Here is a 17,239-nt window from a genome sequence, read left to right as displayed (position 1 = left end):
ATGAGTATTCTGCTAATCCAAAGCAGTGTTTCTTCTTTAATTCATTTCGGGATGTGGCATTGCTAATATTCTGGCCTTTAGCGGTAGTGCGCCGCCTTCTTCAATGGTTTGTAGTGGTTTTGAAACAACTGAGTGGCTTGCCTGGTCACTTCAGAGGACAGTTAGGATCAACCACATTGGTGTGGGACTGGAGTCACATATAGGCTAGACCAGGAAAAAAGAACGTCAAGGAATATAAGAACATAAGGAAAAGGAGCACGAGTGGCCATACGGACCCTTGAGCCTGCTCCATCATTCAATAAGATCATATTCTACTGATATTCTACTCCCAAATCCACTTTCCCACCCTATCTCCACATTCCTTGATTCCTTTAGCATCTAAAAATCTATTGATCTCAGTCTTGGATATATTCAATGACTGAGCACTCACAGTCCCCTGGGTAGAGAATTCCAAAGATTCACAAAGCTCTGCGTGAAGAAATTTCTCCTCATCTCAATCCTAAATGGCCAATCCCTTAATCTGAGACTATGACCCTGAGTTCTAAGCTCTCCAGCCAGAGGAAACAGTCTCTCAGCATCTACCCTGTCAAACCCTCTAAGAATTTTATATGTTTCAATGAGATCACCTCTCATTCTTCTAATCTCCAGTAGATATAAGCCCATTCTACTCAACCTCTCCTCATAGGACAACCTTCTCATCCCAGGAATAAACTAGTGAATCTTTATTGTATTACCTCTAAGGCAAGTATATCCTTCCTTAGATAAGGCAACCAGCTGTGGTCTCAGCAAAGCTCTACATAATTGCAGCATAAGACTTCCTTACTCTCATATTCTAATCGCTTTGCAACAAAAGCTAATATATCATTAGTTTCCTTCCCTGAAAGACATTTGTGAACCTCTTGGGTCTTTACAACAATCCAACAATTTCATGGCCACTTTTACTGATACCAGCACTTTTTAAACTGAATATCTCAGACTATCATGGTCATACATCAGGATTACTACTCCAGTAACATCGCTTGCACTACCATATGTTTTTCAGGAGTGCCTGTGTTTATAAACGTTTTGTATGGCGAAGGATATGAGATGGAACTCTTTTCCCCATTCAGCTGCCTAGTGTCATTATCAAGCACTTCCAGGTCACTGTTATATGTACAGCAAAATTCATTCTACTCCAATTATGTGCCTCATGAGCCATTTCAGGAAATCACCTCCTACTGTATCAGTGTGATACTTCCCACACTGTTCACTCAAGTCATCCTAAGGCCACTCTGATTTGTGCTGAATAAGGATAGTTTTGTCTTTTGCCCATTAGGACCTTGGCTGAGGCTGTCCAAGCTCATCTTATATCTGATCTTTACAGCCAGCAGACTGAGAAGCTTATCCCTTCATTCCAGACTGGATTCAAATCCATGTCCAAAATTTGAAAGGGCACAAAGCATTACTTTTCAAGCCAAGAAGAAAAGGAAAACAAGTGGTATTCATCTGGTGACTTTACAAAGCTGCGGCAATATTTACAACCCCCACCCCCCCGGTCATCAGGACATGCAAGTGTGACAAGAATACATAGCATGTCAGTAACTAGAGGAAGCTACTGTTTGTTTGCCAGAATTCGACACGGCATGCAAAATGGAGGTGTCAACAGAATCTTCCACTGCTGCCTGTTTCAGTCCAATGCTGATGGGATAATTTAGTCATTGTGTTGCCCCAGGCTTCCCCAACAAGGAATCACAGAATCGCAGAATTGTTGCAGCACAGAAGGAGGCCATCTTGTCTGCACTGGCTCTCCAAAGGTGCAATTTAGCTAGTGCCACTCTCCCGCCTTCTTTCCATAACCCTGCACATTCTTCCTTTTCGGATAACAATCCAATTCCCTCTTAATGCCTCAATTGAACCTGCCTCCACCACACTCTCAGGCAGTGCATTCCCAATTGCAACAACTCGCTGCATGAAAACGTTTTTCCTCATGTCGCCATTGCCTTTTTTGCCAATTCCCTTCAATCTGTTCTCTCTTGTTCTCCATCTTTCCATAATGGGAATAGTTTTTCCCTATCTACTCTGTCCAGACCCCTCATGATTTTGAACACCTCTATCAAATCTCCTCTCAACCTTCTCTTCTCCAAAGAAAACAACACAAACTTCTCCAATCTATCTACATAACTGAATTTCCTCATTCCTGGAACCATCCTTGTGAACCTTTTCTACACACTCTCTAATGCCTTCACATCTTTCTGAAAGTGTGGTGCCCAGAACTGGACACAATACTCCAGTTGAGGTCGAACCAGTATCCTATGCATAACTTCTTTGCTTTTGTACTCTATGCTCCTATTATTAAAGTCTTGGATGTTGTCTGCTTTATTAACCCCTCTCTGAAATTGTCCTTCCATCTTCAACGTTTTATGCACAAATACACCCAGGTCCCTCTGCTCCTGCACCCACTCTAGAATTGTTCCCTTTATTTTATATTGTCTCTCTGCATTCTTCCTACCAAATTGAATCACTTCATACTTTTCTGCATTAAATTTCATCTGCCACTTGTTCACCCATTCCACTAACCTATCTATTTCCTTTTGAAATTTCACATATAGAGCAGCTATGGTGAAGGCAACCCCGACAGCCCCAGTCAACCAAAGTCATTTTGTCTGTTGCCACCACCCCCTGCCTCCCTGGTTTACAAAGGACCTCACCAGCATTTTATTTTTCCCGCAAAAATGCTCTGCAACCACCCATTGCACGAGTCACACTATCACAGTTCAAAGCCTGTGAGAAGCATTGCTGGTAACACTGGTGGTAATCATAGAATGATACAGAACAGAAGGAGGCCATTTGGCCCATCATGCCTGTACCTGTTCTTTGATAGAGCTATCCAATTAATCCCAGTCCCATCATCTTTCCCCATAGCCCTGTAAATGTTAATGATTGAAAAGCACAGCTGAGGAAACCATTATAGATCAGTAACCTCATGCTGTTCAGCTCCAGGGTAAAGCATTGCTGGAAGATAATGCTTTCAAACAAAAAACAAAATAAAAGGAGAAGAAAATTATGATGTCTCTCCAGAGCTGTTGTGCCTTTATAAATGATTTACTGCTTTATTCATAGAGAGATACAGCACTGAAACAGGCCCTTTGGCCCACTGAGTCTGTGCTGACTAACAACCACCCATTTATACTAATCCTATATTAATCCCATATTCCGGACCACATCCGCACCACCTACCTAGACTAGGGGCAATTTACAATGGCCAATTTACCTGTCAACCTGCAAGTCTTTGGCTGTGGAAGGAAACTGGAGCACCTGCTAGAAACCCATGCAGTCACAGGGAGAACGTGCAAACTCCACATAGGTAGTACCCAGAACTAAACCTGGGTTGCTGGAGCTGTGAGGCTGTGGTGCTAACCACTGCGCCACTGTGCCACCCCATTAGATGCTCATTAGGATTTAATGCACATTTATTTCATCTGAAGTGTGTAAGGTATGTGCTCCATGTATCATTAGCCAAATGTCTGTTTTTATGTTGTTTGGATTCCATGACTGGCTGTGCCGGCAAGGAACCATCCGTATAAGGACCTCTAACTAGAAAAACACAGTCCCATAACCCCCGATTTCCTATCCTACACAAGTTGAAGATGACACGAAGGTGTCATTCATGGCTCAGTGGATGTCAATCTCCTTTAAGTTAGAAGTTGTGGGTTCAAGACCCACTCCAGAGGCTTAACCACAATATTGAGGGTTGACATCCTAATGCAGTACTGAGGGAGTGCAGCAGCGTTGATGGTGTTGTCTTATGAACACAACCTTAAATCGAGGCCCCTATCTGCCCTTTCAGGTAGACATAAAAGATTCAATGGCATTATTTTGAGAGGGGGGGGGGGGGTCTCCATAGGTTCTTTTAAGGACTTGTTTTTCAGAAGACAACTGTTCTTTTAAGAGCAATTCACATGGTGTAAACCCGAAATTGTCTTGCTCAATCTTAGGTCTGCTCATTCTTCAGTGGATTCTTCAGCTGATCACACAGCATGGAATCAGCCTTCACATCCATAATTTCCTCTGTTTCTACAACTTCAACTGACATTTATGTGCCATCTATCACATGATAAGACATCTCGAGGTGCTTTTTGGGAGGAGGGTGAGGGTTTGGGGGAAAACAGTGACTGCTGAGCAAGAAGCAACAGAAACATTGGGAGAACTGATTGTGGTAAGTTTTGGGGAGGTTGTTGGAAAATGGGGAGAGAGGATGAAGTTTAGAAAGAGGGTTCCAGAGTGCACGAGTGTGGTGGTTGAAGTCTGTTGCAGCAGAGTTGGTAGGAGGGACAGAAATTCTTATGAAACTGATGAACTATTCGTTTACAAATGGAAATGTTGAAGGATATGGAGAAGAGGCAGCAAAATGGTGTTAGATATCTGGAGAAAAAGGCTGTACAGACTTGGCAGGCCGAATGGGCTCTTTCTGTGCTGTAACAGGTTTGTAACTTGTTTTAGGCCTTGAGTATAAAAGATTAAGGGGTGATCTAATTGTGGTGTTTAAAATGATTAAAGGGTTTGATAGGGTAGATGGAGAGAAACTAATTCCTCTGGTGGAGGAGTCCAGAACAAAAGGGGATCACTTTAAAATTAGATTTAGGCTATTTAGCGATAATGTCGGGAAATATTTCTTCACACAAAGGGTTGTGGAAATCTGGAACACTCTCTCTCAAAAAGCTATTGAGGCTGGGGGTTAATTGAAAATTCCAAAACTGAAACAGAAACTGAGATAGATAGATTTTTGGTAGGTAAAGATATTAAGGCACGTAAATAGATTTAAAATAAAGATCAGACATGATCTAATTAAATGGCAAAGCAGGTTCACGGGGCAGACTGACCCACACCTGTTCTTATATCTCTGTTTGTTTTTGCTTTGGCAATCCCGCAATCAAATAAGATTGTTTCTCAACTTAAAAAGAAAGAGAAGGATTTGTGTTTTAATGTTAGCTGTGTCTTTCGTGAGCATTAAGATGGCTTTGTGATCCAATCCTAGAGAGACATAACTTACCACAAAACTGACACATGAAAGACAGCCCAGTTATTTTGATCAACAGTTGGAACTGGTTGCCAACAACCAACATCTTGCAATTATACATTGCCTTGAATGTAGTAAAACATCCCAAGGCATCAATAGTGTTATTCAGGTCATGACACTGGTCTCATTGAATGAACAGCTCAATGCTGCAATGAAAATTCGGGAGAGCTGGTACTCTGGGAGGATGAGAGAAAATGGGCTAAAGGATCTTCTTCATCCAAATGTATCTTGTGAGCACTCCTATCGGGATCACTGACTGTCGTGTTGAACTGTTGAGGTGCGTTATTGCTGAGTAACATAATAGCTCCCATGGAATATTTGTGTTTCTTCTGTCAGATAAACACTGCTGAATCCAGGTATAAATTGATGAAGCCAGTGTCACATTTTCAAAGGATATTGTCAGGAAAACCCTATAGGCCAAATGGGATATATTAATTTCATTGGTTAGAAACTTAGCCTCGACTTTTAATGGAAAAAACCCTAGAAGTAACTTTATAAAAAAACTAGTAGCCAAGCTGGCCACTGACATTTACATCTAAAATACCAGGATGTTGGACTGGAGACAAAAAGTCTAACAAAAAGCCCAGCCAGGACAATGGCTTGCACCAAGGGATTGAATTACCTAGAATGGCTTCATTGGCACAACAGTCAAGGCAATCCCCACCCATTGACTTCTAAAGAGCCAACTCCTTCCAAGGGTGAATGGACATCCTGGGGCACCTTGAATTTCTTTCGAAGATTCCAGAAAAACCTCTGTCGAAACAAAGGGGATTGAGAAGAACCATGTGACCACCTGCTCACCTCTGAAGAAACAATTTTTGTGGCACAGCAAACAGACAAGTAGTAAATGAGTGTATAGCAGCAAAGAAGGCTGCTCCTCTCCTGTCTCTCTCTCTCTTCTTTCTCTCTCCCCAGAAAACATCAAGACGAAAAAACCGTCTACGACTGGGGGACCCTCCAAGCCTACAGACCGCTACAGCCAGCAACTAGGGGAAGAGAATCAACTACCAATTCTGCCTTCAGGAAAACTCTGAGCAAAGCAAGCCAACCAAACTGCACTTTGACCAACCAAGAACTTCAAGAATACAGCTGAGAACTACTGGATCATCCTCTTTACAAACTGTATTTAAGTTCCATTTACTCTGGACTTTAGTCCAACCACCAAATCTATTTTCCCTCCTCTAATCTGTGTGTGTGTGTGTGTGTGAATGTGAGGATGAATATGTAGCTTTTTTTTAGTATTTTTATATCGGGTTCCAATGTTAAGGATAAGAAACCTACCTCTTTCTTGTTTAAACTCAAGAAAACCTGTCCGATTGATTCTTGCATGATCACAGTAAAGGAAAAAGGTAAAACACTCACGGAGGTGGTAAGCACAATCATCGTTTAAAAGAAATAAACACTGTTGCTGTCAAATAAGAGGAAGGGCAAGAGGGGAGACTGAAACCCCTTCCTCACCTGGCTGTAACAATCTGATAAATGCATGTGGCATGTTTTGTCCACATAAATTATCCACCCTGTAACTAAAATCATAAAAAGATCCAATTTACTGTAAAATAAAATCAGTCTGGGGAACTCCAGGATGCAGTATAAATAATTTTCTCTTGATCTTTCTAATTACGGCTCTGCATCAGCTCACCTAATGTGATTAGAAGTAATAGAAAGGTCAGAGAAGTTGAGTACAGCTGTGCTTGTCTGTAGTCCTGATAAATTACTGTCTCACAGACCTTTGCTATGTATGGTTTCCATTTAACTTCAATCACAGCTTGAGCTCTATAAATCATTGCGACCTCTGAAAACAAACCGACACAAAACTTTTTGGGGGGGTTAGTTTGTGGCTAATGTATTTCCATTGAAAAGGCCTTAAAAACTCCATAAAAGTAAAATACTGAAGATGCTGCAAATCTGAAATAAAAACAGAAAGTACTCAGCAGGTCAGCCAGCATCTGTGGAGAGCCAAGCAGAGTTAACATTTCAGGTCTGTGACCTTTCATCAGAACGTTGGCTCATTAGCATGCAGTGGGTGGAGTGCCCGCCCCTGATGACATGGATGGAGTGGGCACACCCTCCCCGGCAACAGTGTCCACGCCACCGCATAGGCACCTGCGCCATTTTTAAAGGGCTTCAAGCCTTTCAGTTACATTTTTATTTTTAAAGTCACAGAATGTTCAAAAATAAAGTTAGACATTTATTAACATTCTCAATCCCCTCTCTCGCACCCCCAATGACTAATCAATTCATTTATTACCCTTTCCCCCCAAAAGAACTTTTATTCCGATCCCAACCTTTCCTCCCCGAACTTTATTAACTTTAACCCTCAACCCCTTCCCACTATCCCCCCCCCACCAGTAGGAAGTGTTTTCCCGCTCCCCCCCCTCCTCCCGCCCTGAAAACTTCATTCCTCCCCCCTCCCCACCTCCCCACCAGTGTTATGCCTCGGATCTTCGAACGGAGATCCAAAAGTGCAGGAGTTCCAGCCACCGCCCGGAGTATCGGCATGGGTCGGGTGTCGTTACAAGGTAAGTCATTATTCATTCATTATAATTTATTTAAATAATTAAATCAAGGCCCCGCCATCAAGTGGCGGGGCGGCCACCCCGAGGCCTCGCCACCGGCGGTAAAACGGGATGGGGCCTTCCGGGCGTCAAGGCACGTGCTGGACCTCTCCCGGAAGTATTTTCCAGGCCTCCCTGCTACGATCCCCGACGTTGAGGGCTGGTAAAATTCAGCCTCATGTGTCCAATTTTATTATGAATGTCCTAATGTCTCCTTATGTGGCTCTGTGTCAAATTTTTTATGATAACACCCCTGTGAAATGCATTGGAACATTTTCCTATGTCAAGATGGTATAATCACAGAATGATAGTATGATTCAGCGCAGAAGGAGGCCTTTTGGCTCATCTTGCCTGTACAGGCTCTTTGAAAGAGCTATCCAGTTAGTCCCACACCCCCACTCTTTCCCCATACTCCTGCAATTTTTTTCCTCCAAGTATTTATCCAACTCCCTTATGAAAGTTACTATTGAATCTGCTTCTATTAACCTTTCAAATGGTACAGTCCAGATCATAATGACTTGTTGCAATTTTTTTCCCCTCATGTTGTCTCTGGTTCTTTTGCCAAAGCTGTGCCCTCTGGTTATCGACCCTTCTGCCCCTCAAAACAGTTTCTCCGTATTTACTGTAACAAAACCATTCATTATTTTGAAAACCTCTATCAAATCTCCTCTTACCCTTCTCTGCTGACAGCAGAACAACCTTAGTTTCTCCAGTCTCTCCATATAACTGAAGCCCCTCATCCTTGGTACCATTCTAGTAAATCTCTTCTGCATTCTCTCTAAGGCTTTAACGTGATTCTTATGGTGTGTTGCTTAGAACTGAACACAATACTCCAGTTGAGGCCTAACCAGTGTTTTATAAAGATTTAGCATAACTTCCTTGCTTGTGTACTCTAGGCCTCTACTAATAAGCCAAGGATCCCATATGCTTTTTTAACAGATTTCTCAACTTATCTTTCCATCTTCAGAGATTTGTGTACATACACCCCAGGTCTCTGTACTTCCACCACTTTTAAAATCGTACCATTTGGTTCATCAGTTCATTAGTTTTGCTCATTCTTCCAATATGAGCAAAATATATCACTTCATATTTGTATGCAATAAATTAAACCTGCCATGCATCTGCCCATTTTACCACTCTGTCTATTTCCTCCTGAAGTCTTACTATCCTCCTCATTGTTTACTACATTTCTGAGTTTTGTGTCATCTTTGAACTTTGAAGTTATGTCCTGTATTTTTTTGAATATATTCTTTCATGGGATGTGGGCCTCACTGGCAAGGCCAGCATTTATTGCCCATCCCTTGACAACTGGGCAGCTGGCTAGGCCATTTCAGGGGGCAGTTAAGAGTAAACCACATTGCTGTAGGTCTGGAGTTACATGTAGACCGGACCAGGTAAGGATGGCAGATTTCCTTCCCTAAAGATCATTACTAAACCAGATGGGTTTTTCTGACAATCGTTGATAGTTTCATGGCACCATACTGAGCAGCTCTCAATTCCAGATTTATTTTCTTTTATTAATTATTTGAATTCTAATTCCACCAGCTGCCGTGGTGGGATTTGAACACATTTTGTTTTTATTCATTCGTGGGATGTGGGCGTCGCTGACTGGGACATCCCTAATTGCCCTTGAGAAGGTGGTGGTGAACTGCCTTCTTGAACCGCTGAAATCCTTGGGGTGTAGGTACACCAGCAGTGCTGTTAGGAAGGGAGTTCCAGGATTTTGACCCAGTGACAGTGAAGGAACGGCGATATAGTTCCAAGTCAGGATGGTGTGTGGCTTGGAGGGGAACTTGCAGGTGGCAAGGACACCTAAGGCATTAGCCTGGGCCTTTGGATTTCTAGTTCAGTAACACCACTATGCCGCCATCTCCCCTTAATGTTACTTAACAAAGTCCAGTTCACTAACATATATGAAAAAGAGCAATGCTCCTAAAACTGACCCCAGGGGATTCCATTGTATACTTCCCTCCAGATTTAAAAACAACTCTTCACCACTACTTTCTGCTTTCAGTCTCTTAACCAATCCATGCTGCCGCTGTCCCTATGATGCTTTAATTTTGCTAACCAGTCTATTTAACAATATTTTATCAAACACCTTTATACACATCAAATGCAATACTATCATCAACTCTCTCTGTTATTTCATCAAAGAACTCAGTCGTTCGTCAAACAAGATTTGCTTTCCTATATTTTTTATGGAATATATGATTTTAAGCAGTATAGATTCTTTGATCCTTCCATCCTACCCCTTCTAGCAGATTGTGCACCACCTTCTGCATCCTGAACTCTCCCGAACTCTCACGAACTAGTCCAATGCCTTGAGGAAGATAAACTCTCATGAGTAAATATTTCAACAAGAGAAAATGGAATGATTCCCTTCCCTTGAAAGGTCTGAAGAGTCAGATTGTAAGGTTATCTGTATTATTCAATGCTGACTAGTTGAGTTCCACAAGTGACAGATCAGCGGTTCCAGTCGAACTCGAACTATATTGCCCTGTACAGTATTGGATTGTCTACATCTGCCCTCGTCCTTCTAAAAGCTTCAATAAAACTCTGTTGGAATTCATCACATTGGCTCTTTATCACTTTGTAACAGAAAGTCCATTTGTTAAAAGTATTGTATTTCAGCACAACTTTGCCATGTGTAGTTATTGATGAGAGGAAGGATCTCCACATGTTAGGAGCAAGTTTCTAATGAGGAACTCGCAGACCAGCTAAATATCCTCAGGCAATGGTCAATTTCCTCCCATTAATGAGGACTGATGCATCGATGGTTGTGTTAACAATCAGGCAGTTCAAATGTCACCAAGTCTCTGACGTCCCACATCTGTCTTGCATTCAGGAGCGTCTAAGGAAATATCATAAAGATTCTAAGAACTGGTGAGTCTCCGGTCATTAGGCAGCTCGTAAATAAGGAGAAAGTAGAAATATGTGTGTATTCTGTGGTAAAAATGTCCTGAGGGTTCTTAGTTGCTGTGGATCAGTGAAGTTTTATTGAGTCATAGAGTCATACAGTTTTCTTATAAGGAAAGCTAATAGTTGCCTTATAAGGAATATTGTAAGAGTGGGATCTGAAGCATGGTTATTTACAGCGTCTACCATAAATTACGAAGGGATTTGGTACAGTAGGTAAAGAGGTGTTTGCACTTGTGATACATCCAAAACTAGAGATCATTCATCTGAGATAGTCACAAATACACCAACTAAGGGATTTAGGGGAAGCCCCTTTATCCAGCGAATGTGGAACTCGCTACCACATGGAGTGGTTGTGAAGAGCATAGATGCATTTAAGGGGAAGCCAGGTAAGTAAATGAGGGAGAAAGGATTAGAATAAGATGCTGATTTGATGAAGTAGGGTGGGAGGAGGCTCGTGTGGAGCATTAACACCAGCATAGACTATACGAGCTGATGGTCTGTTTCTGTTCTATACATTTTACAATACCAAGATCAGAATTAAGCTATAAACAAAATAACATCAAAGCACCGGTTCATTTATCTTCCATTTTGAATTCAGTGTCAGGCTACAAAGAGCACAGTCAAGATGGATTTCATGTATTCCCTCAGTAAAGCCAGTACTGTGCCCAAAGAGATTTTGACACTCACGGATGTACCAAAACATGGTGAAAATATTGTTCTTAAGCCTATTTTATTTAAAGCAACTTACCTTCCAAGTTAATCCTTTCCAGCAACAATTTATTGAGGCAAATGGAACAGAGACAAGCTAGCAAAGTATTTTACTGCAGATATATGGCATTGTTTTCTTCAAGGGCCATAGACATGTAAGTCTACAGGACTGGATGTAGGCCAAAACACATATTGTTCTTAATAGTATAGAAACTTTTTCTATAACAAAAGCTTGCCTTTCACACAGGAAAACATCCTAAGGCAGTTCAGAGAAATATAATCAGGCAACATTCGGCACCATGCCAAAAAATTATATATTAGTTGGTCTGACTTGAAAATTTGGTAAAACAATTGGTTTTAAGGAGAGTCTAAAAAGATGAGAAGGAGAAGGAGAGGCTGAGGGAATTTCAGAGCTTCGTGCCTAGATGTCCGAAGGCATGGGTATTAATGGTGGTGGGGGAGGGGGGGTATGGTGCAAGGATTGGGACACATATATGAGGCCAGGGTTGGAGGAATGCAGAGTTAGCGGAGGGTTCTAGGATTGGAGAATGTTACAGAAATAGTGAGGGGTGAGATCATGGAGGGATTTGAACATGAAGAGGAGAATTTTAAATTTGAGGTGTTGGGGGATCGGGAGCCAATGTATGTCAACAAGGACAGGGGTGAGGATATCAGTGCTGTGATGTGAGAAGACATGGCCAAGCATGATGGAACATAGTGCTGCTGCTGGAATTGCAGCATTTGACTCATTTACACATGCTATCCAGAGTCATACAATGTCTATAGGACCCTGAAAACAGTAAGACACGGTGGGAAAGCAGAGGAGGCCCTCTAATATAAGTTAAGCAACTTTTCTTAGACGGACTTGGAGGACCAGGTGTGCAGCCCCACAAAGAAAGCTGGGCCTGTGCTGTCTGGGGTTGACAACTCTGGTTGAATGTATTCCTGGCAGTTTTTTTATCACACGATTTCCCATCTCCAACTGCCCTGTCCCACACAGATGCCATTGGCCATCTGACACATCCATCCTCACTGTGCACCACCTCCCACAGCCAACTGGAAAGCCAACAGACTCTTCACTATCTGATTAGATCAGTCAAGAACCCTTTTTATCCAAACTCTAATAACTTTATTTGAAGAAAATGAAAAGAACAGACCATCTGTCTTTAGTCGCTCTGTGATTTTTCATTTTGGGTGGGCAGCTGGGAGGTGGGATGTAAATGTGGCCTGGTCATTAACATTGCTGAGGCCTCACATGGAGACTCCTAGGTGGAAAGGCCTTCAACTTCCCGTTCCCCCCAACGTCACTCCCAATCCCACCCTCACCCACCACCACAACCCGACTTTCAGCCTGGGTTAAAATCCACCACTAGGTGGCAGCTTCGAGCACTTGCGGGTCAGATGCCACGCAACCAGGAACAGAGTAAAGCTCAGGCTGTTCTGCCCTTCCAATATGACTCAGCTCCAACCTCAAAGGAACACTCGCTAATGCACCAATATGACATGTGTTCCATTTCCCACATCAGCAATCCTGTGATATCTCTGAATGATATTCATGTTGAATTAGGGACAGTTTTATGCGTTCTGCCCACATCCGTTAGGATCCGACATGAAATTGCCCAAACTCACTTACAGCAGTAAAGAGTTTCAACCCATCATACCTGAACTGAATTTCAAAATAGGTTTCAGTGTTCTCCCCAGAAATCAACTTTTAAAAAATATGACTTTAAAATGCAATTATCTATTTTTGTTCATTACAATTCACTACCCACAGCAGGTGAAGAAAGTCATTCTTTTTTTTGGACACTAGGATAGGGTGGGAAAATGGAGTGCTTCTGGAAGATCAGCCATGGCCATACTAAATGGCAGAGCAGGCCTGAGCTGCTGCATGTGTTGGCTGTGGTTTAGTTGGTGGTACTCTTGTCTCTATGTTAGAAAGTTGTGGGTTCAAGTCCCATTCTAGACATTGCAAAAATCAAAATGGGTGCTTTAAAGAGTATATGGTAAATTGGGAGGTACTACCTTTTGGATTATATATTAAAGTGAGGCCCTGTCTCTCCCCTCTTATGGATGCAATAGGGACCATTGTACAATTTTGATGACGAGCAAGTGAGTTATCACTGGTGTCCTGGCCGATATTTATCGTGCAATTAACATCATAAAAACAGATCATCTGGTCATTATCATCAAAGTTTGCTGTGTGCAAATACTTCCTACATTATAACAGTGACTATACTTCAAAGACTGACTGTAAAATGCATTGGAACATCCTGTGGTTGTGAAAGATGTGATATAAATACAAGTCTTTCTTTTATAGTCCACACCTGCTCCTATTTCCTTTGATCTTTAAAGGGACAGTGTGTACAAAGCTTTATTAAATTGAGATTTTATTTCAGATTCCAGGGAATACAGCAGTTAAGGTGCTCAATCAGCTTATCTTCAACTGGCAGTGGAGCTTTTCTGTGCTTACAAGTCTGCTGCTAGTCTGTTGAAATCAAAACTAATACAGACACTGGATTTAACAGCATAAATACCAGAATCCAAGGCCCCCAGAATCTGAATTAAATCAGTATGAATGTGCCTTTAATGAAAAAAAAATCTTTTTTTGGCTCTGTGTCATTAAGAGTATGCCAAGTGATAGTGGCTCAGTGTTGTGATCTGGTATAAATCACATTTGTCACTTGTAAACAAACAAAAGATTAAAAAGTTTGCCAGCTGTTTTTTTTAAAGTCTAGCAATTCTGGGTCCAAAGCCCCAAATTTGCTATATTTTAGTGCTGGAATCTTAATAATGGGATGAGCTACACAGATCACATGGGAGTAAAGGTTTAGTTGCAGTATTTATGGAATTCATTGGGATCCATTATTACTGGGTATGAAGGGTAGAAAATTAATATGTAAAGGAGCTGAGGTGCATTCTGCACAATCTGATTCTTTTTTAAATCAGTTTGTATGGGGGGGTGAAGGGGGGAAAGGGGGGAGTGCTGTCCCTGCTTTAATCCTAAACTCCTAATAACACTGACCATATTGAAATGGTGCTGAGCTCCCACCAAAACCAAACTGGCCTCATGTCACAAAGCAGCTCTAGGGATCAGAAAGCAGCTGCTTCAAATTTGCATGGGTGGGGTTTCAGTCAATATTTGGCTCCGGTCTCAAAAATTCACAGCAAATAGTGCAACAGGAACTCTCAAGTGACAGAATGTAGGCCCTCCCAGATTTTGACCTCAGAAGAGCCTGCAGTCAGGTTCAAAGACAGCTCTTTTCCTTTTCACTCTTTATCTAGTAGGAAGCAACGTCTCTTTAAAGAACAATTCACAGAAGAAGAAAACTTTGAAGCTGTGGTATTTAGTCCCTTCTGCCCCAGAGGAAAGAGTCAGCTTTTGGTGGCAGTATCTAGCAGTGAGTATTTCTTTTTCACCAACTTCCCCACAGCTTTCTTGTGAAGCGTGTTCCCCCACCACACGGTTATTGTACATTCAAAGTTTCATACAGAGCTGCTGGAGAGTTTCTCTAGCTCCTTCGTGACAAGTTTCTTTACTTCATGAAGTACTCGCTGCAATACAGAGTACTGGCGGTTGTGCTATGTTATGTGTCAGGTTACAAATATGAATTAAGCTCTTCCTTGTGCAGTCAAAGAACAGTGTATTTTAAACCAGTTCCTCAAGGGCACTTAGTGTATGCAGGTCTGGTAGCTGTGTGATTGTATGGCCTTTTGTATTAACTGCACAACAGGATAGTTGTCACAGCTTTTAGTTTGCAGTGCCGTTTTCAGGGCTTTGGCCTGTCCTATCGTATTTTAACTCCTTGAACTTATGATACTGGCTCATGGTACCGAAAGCTTTATTTCAGAGAGTGGGCTTTTAATATCACTCTGTGCACCAGTTCACTTGACCCCTTGTTTAACAATCTGCAATCAGCCCCCCTCCCCATGTTTGAAGGGGAGATCATTGCTGCAATAGTAGTTTTTATTTGTATAGCGGATGAATGTTCCTTTCAGTCCAGTTGTTTGTTGAGTCGTTGTTTAACAGTGTACTTCTTGGAAAAATTAGTCTGTTTCAAATCATAGAACAGTACAGCAAGTATTTATCTAATACCCTTTTAAAGGCTACTATTGAATCTGCTTGCACCACCCTTTCAGGCAGTGCATTCCAAATCCTAACCACCCGTTGTGGAAATATATTTCTCCACATGTCACTTCTAGTTCTTTTGTCAACGACCTTAAATCCGTGCCCTCAGGTCATTGACCCTTCAGCCATTAGAAACAATTTCTCGCTGTCTTTGCACCATCTAAACTCTTCATGATTTTAAACACCTCTATCAAATCTCCTCTCGGTGTTGCCTGCTCTGAGAACAATCCTAGTTTCTTCCGACTATTCACGTAACTGTAATTCACCATTCTCGGAGTCATTCTACTAAATCTCTTCTGTCCCCTCTCCAATGCCTTCACACCCTTCCTAAAGTCCTTCCTCCCAGCTCTTTTTTTAAAATATAGGTTTAGCATAACATCCTGGCTTTTGTACTCCTATTTATAAAGACCAGGATTCCAAATATGGTATGTCACAATTTTTCGCAATGATGGGGTAGTCTGGATTTGTGGAATGCTATCAGCAATAGCAATCATAGCAGATTTGGCCACTGTTGGCTTAATGTAAAATGGGCGAAAATCTGGTTTATTATAGACTATATTTGTGAGCTTTTCCCTCATGGTCTTGACAAGTCATTCATTTATATCACGATAGCTTATTTTTTATGTACTGTACTGCTCACATAAGGCAAGTCTAGGTGAGCACTTCCATTTTGAAAAGTCATCGGGAGGCAGAGATTGAGCAAGGAGCAGACATTTGAACGGGGAGAGAAGAGAGACCCCAGAACTTGGTTCAAAATGTGTTTTTCTTTTAAGATGTTTCTGATTGTAGAACGAGAATTAAAAAGGAGTGCTTTCTCTTTTGAGGTTGAGCAGTGATTTGAGAAATCTTGTAGTTCATGGAGGATGTGAGGAAAGTGTTTTAACATCATCAGGGGATGGGACAGGGGATATAAAAACAGATGGTTTCCAGTGATGGAGAGCTCTAGGAATTGGGAAGGGGGGACATAGACATAAGGTTAAAATCGGTGCTTTAATTTTATCGGACTGGCAATAACGAGACGTGCGTCAGGTGAAATTAAAACATAAGCACTATGCAACTCTGAGTCTGAACAACATGCCATTTTAACAGGTGCAATTTGGCTAGCCTGCAAGGCCCTTAACCAGGCAGGTAAGGTTCTTTATTTGAGATTCAAAAGTGAGAGTCTGATGTCAAACAAACCCCAAAGCTATTTTAGCTCTGAGAGGTCTGCACCTGATGCTGACATCACCTGAGAAACCCAGCGAAGTAGGCCAAAAAGGTAAGTTGAGGGGCGGGAGTTCTTCTACTGACATCACAAGAAAATCTAGGGTCCTGGGCGCCTCATCAGTCACTCTCCCCAGCCCACACCCACTTAACTGACTGCCGGGGGCTGCTCTTGTGAATCCCTTGCCTCGCTCAGTCGCTTGTCGGCCGCTTTGAGTTCACTGATGTTGAGTTCGAGTGGGAGTCAGGCTAGAAGCATTTAAAGGATGCCCGGAGTTCAAATATCTCCGGCCATCAGTAACAATTAGCTTGCATTTATATTTCACCTTTTTTTTAAACTTAGTAAAACGTCCCTAGGTGCCTTGGGGGAGCGTTAATCAAACAAAACTTGACACTAAGCCAAATAAGGAGATATTGGAACACACAGTGGCACAGTGGTTAGCACCGCAGCCTCACAGCTCCAGCGACCCGGGTTCAGTTCTGAGTACTGCCTGTGTGGAGTTTGCAAGTTCTCCCTGTGACCGTGTGGGTTTCCTCCCAGAGCCAAAGACTTGCAGGTTGATAGGTAAATTGGCCATTGTAAATTGCCCCGAGTGTAGTTAGGTAGTAGGAGAATTGAGGGAAGGTGGGGATGTGGTAGGGGACATGGGATTAATGTAGGACTAGTATAAA

The 17,239-nt window shown here is 42.1% G+C and overlaps 1 protein-coding gene across 1 annotated transcript in view; it reads left to right on the top strand.

Annotated features, from left to right (window-relative positions):
* Positions 1-14,420: 14,420 nt before the first annotated feature.
* The window catches only part of gypc (glycophorin C (Gerbich blood group)), a 90,022-nt gene continuing 87,203 nt past the window's right edge, over positions 14,421-17,239 (top strand). The window contains exon 1 of the mRNA XM_068034862.1: positions 14,421-14,636. The gene's annotated coding sequence lies outside the window, so the exon portion shown is untranslated. The remainder of the gene's footprint in view (positions 14,637-17,239) is intronic.

Source organism: Heterodontus francisci, chromosome 7 (assembly GCF_036365525.1).
Source record: "Heterodontus francisci isolate sHetFra1 chromosome 7, sHetFra1.hap1, whole genome shotgun sequence".
In the NCBI taxonomy this organism is placed as follows: domain Eukaryota; kingdom Metazoa; phylum Chordata; class Chondrichthyes; order Heterodontiformes; family Heterodontidae; genus Heterodontus; species Heterodontus francisci.
Note: the sequence above shows the minus strand (reverse complement) of the source record. Positions and strands in the feature narration are given on the sequence as shown.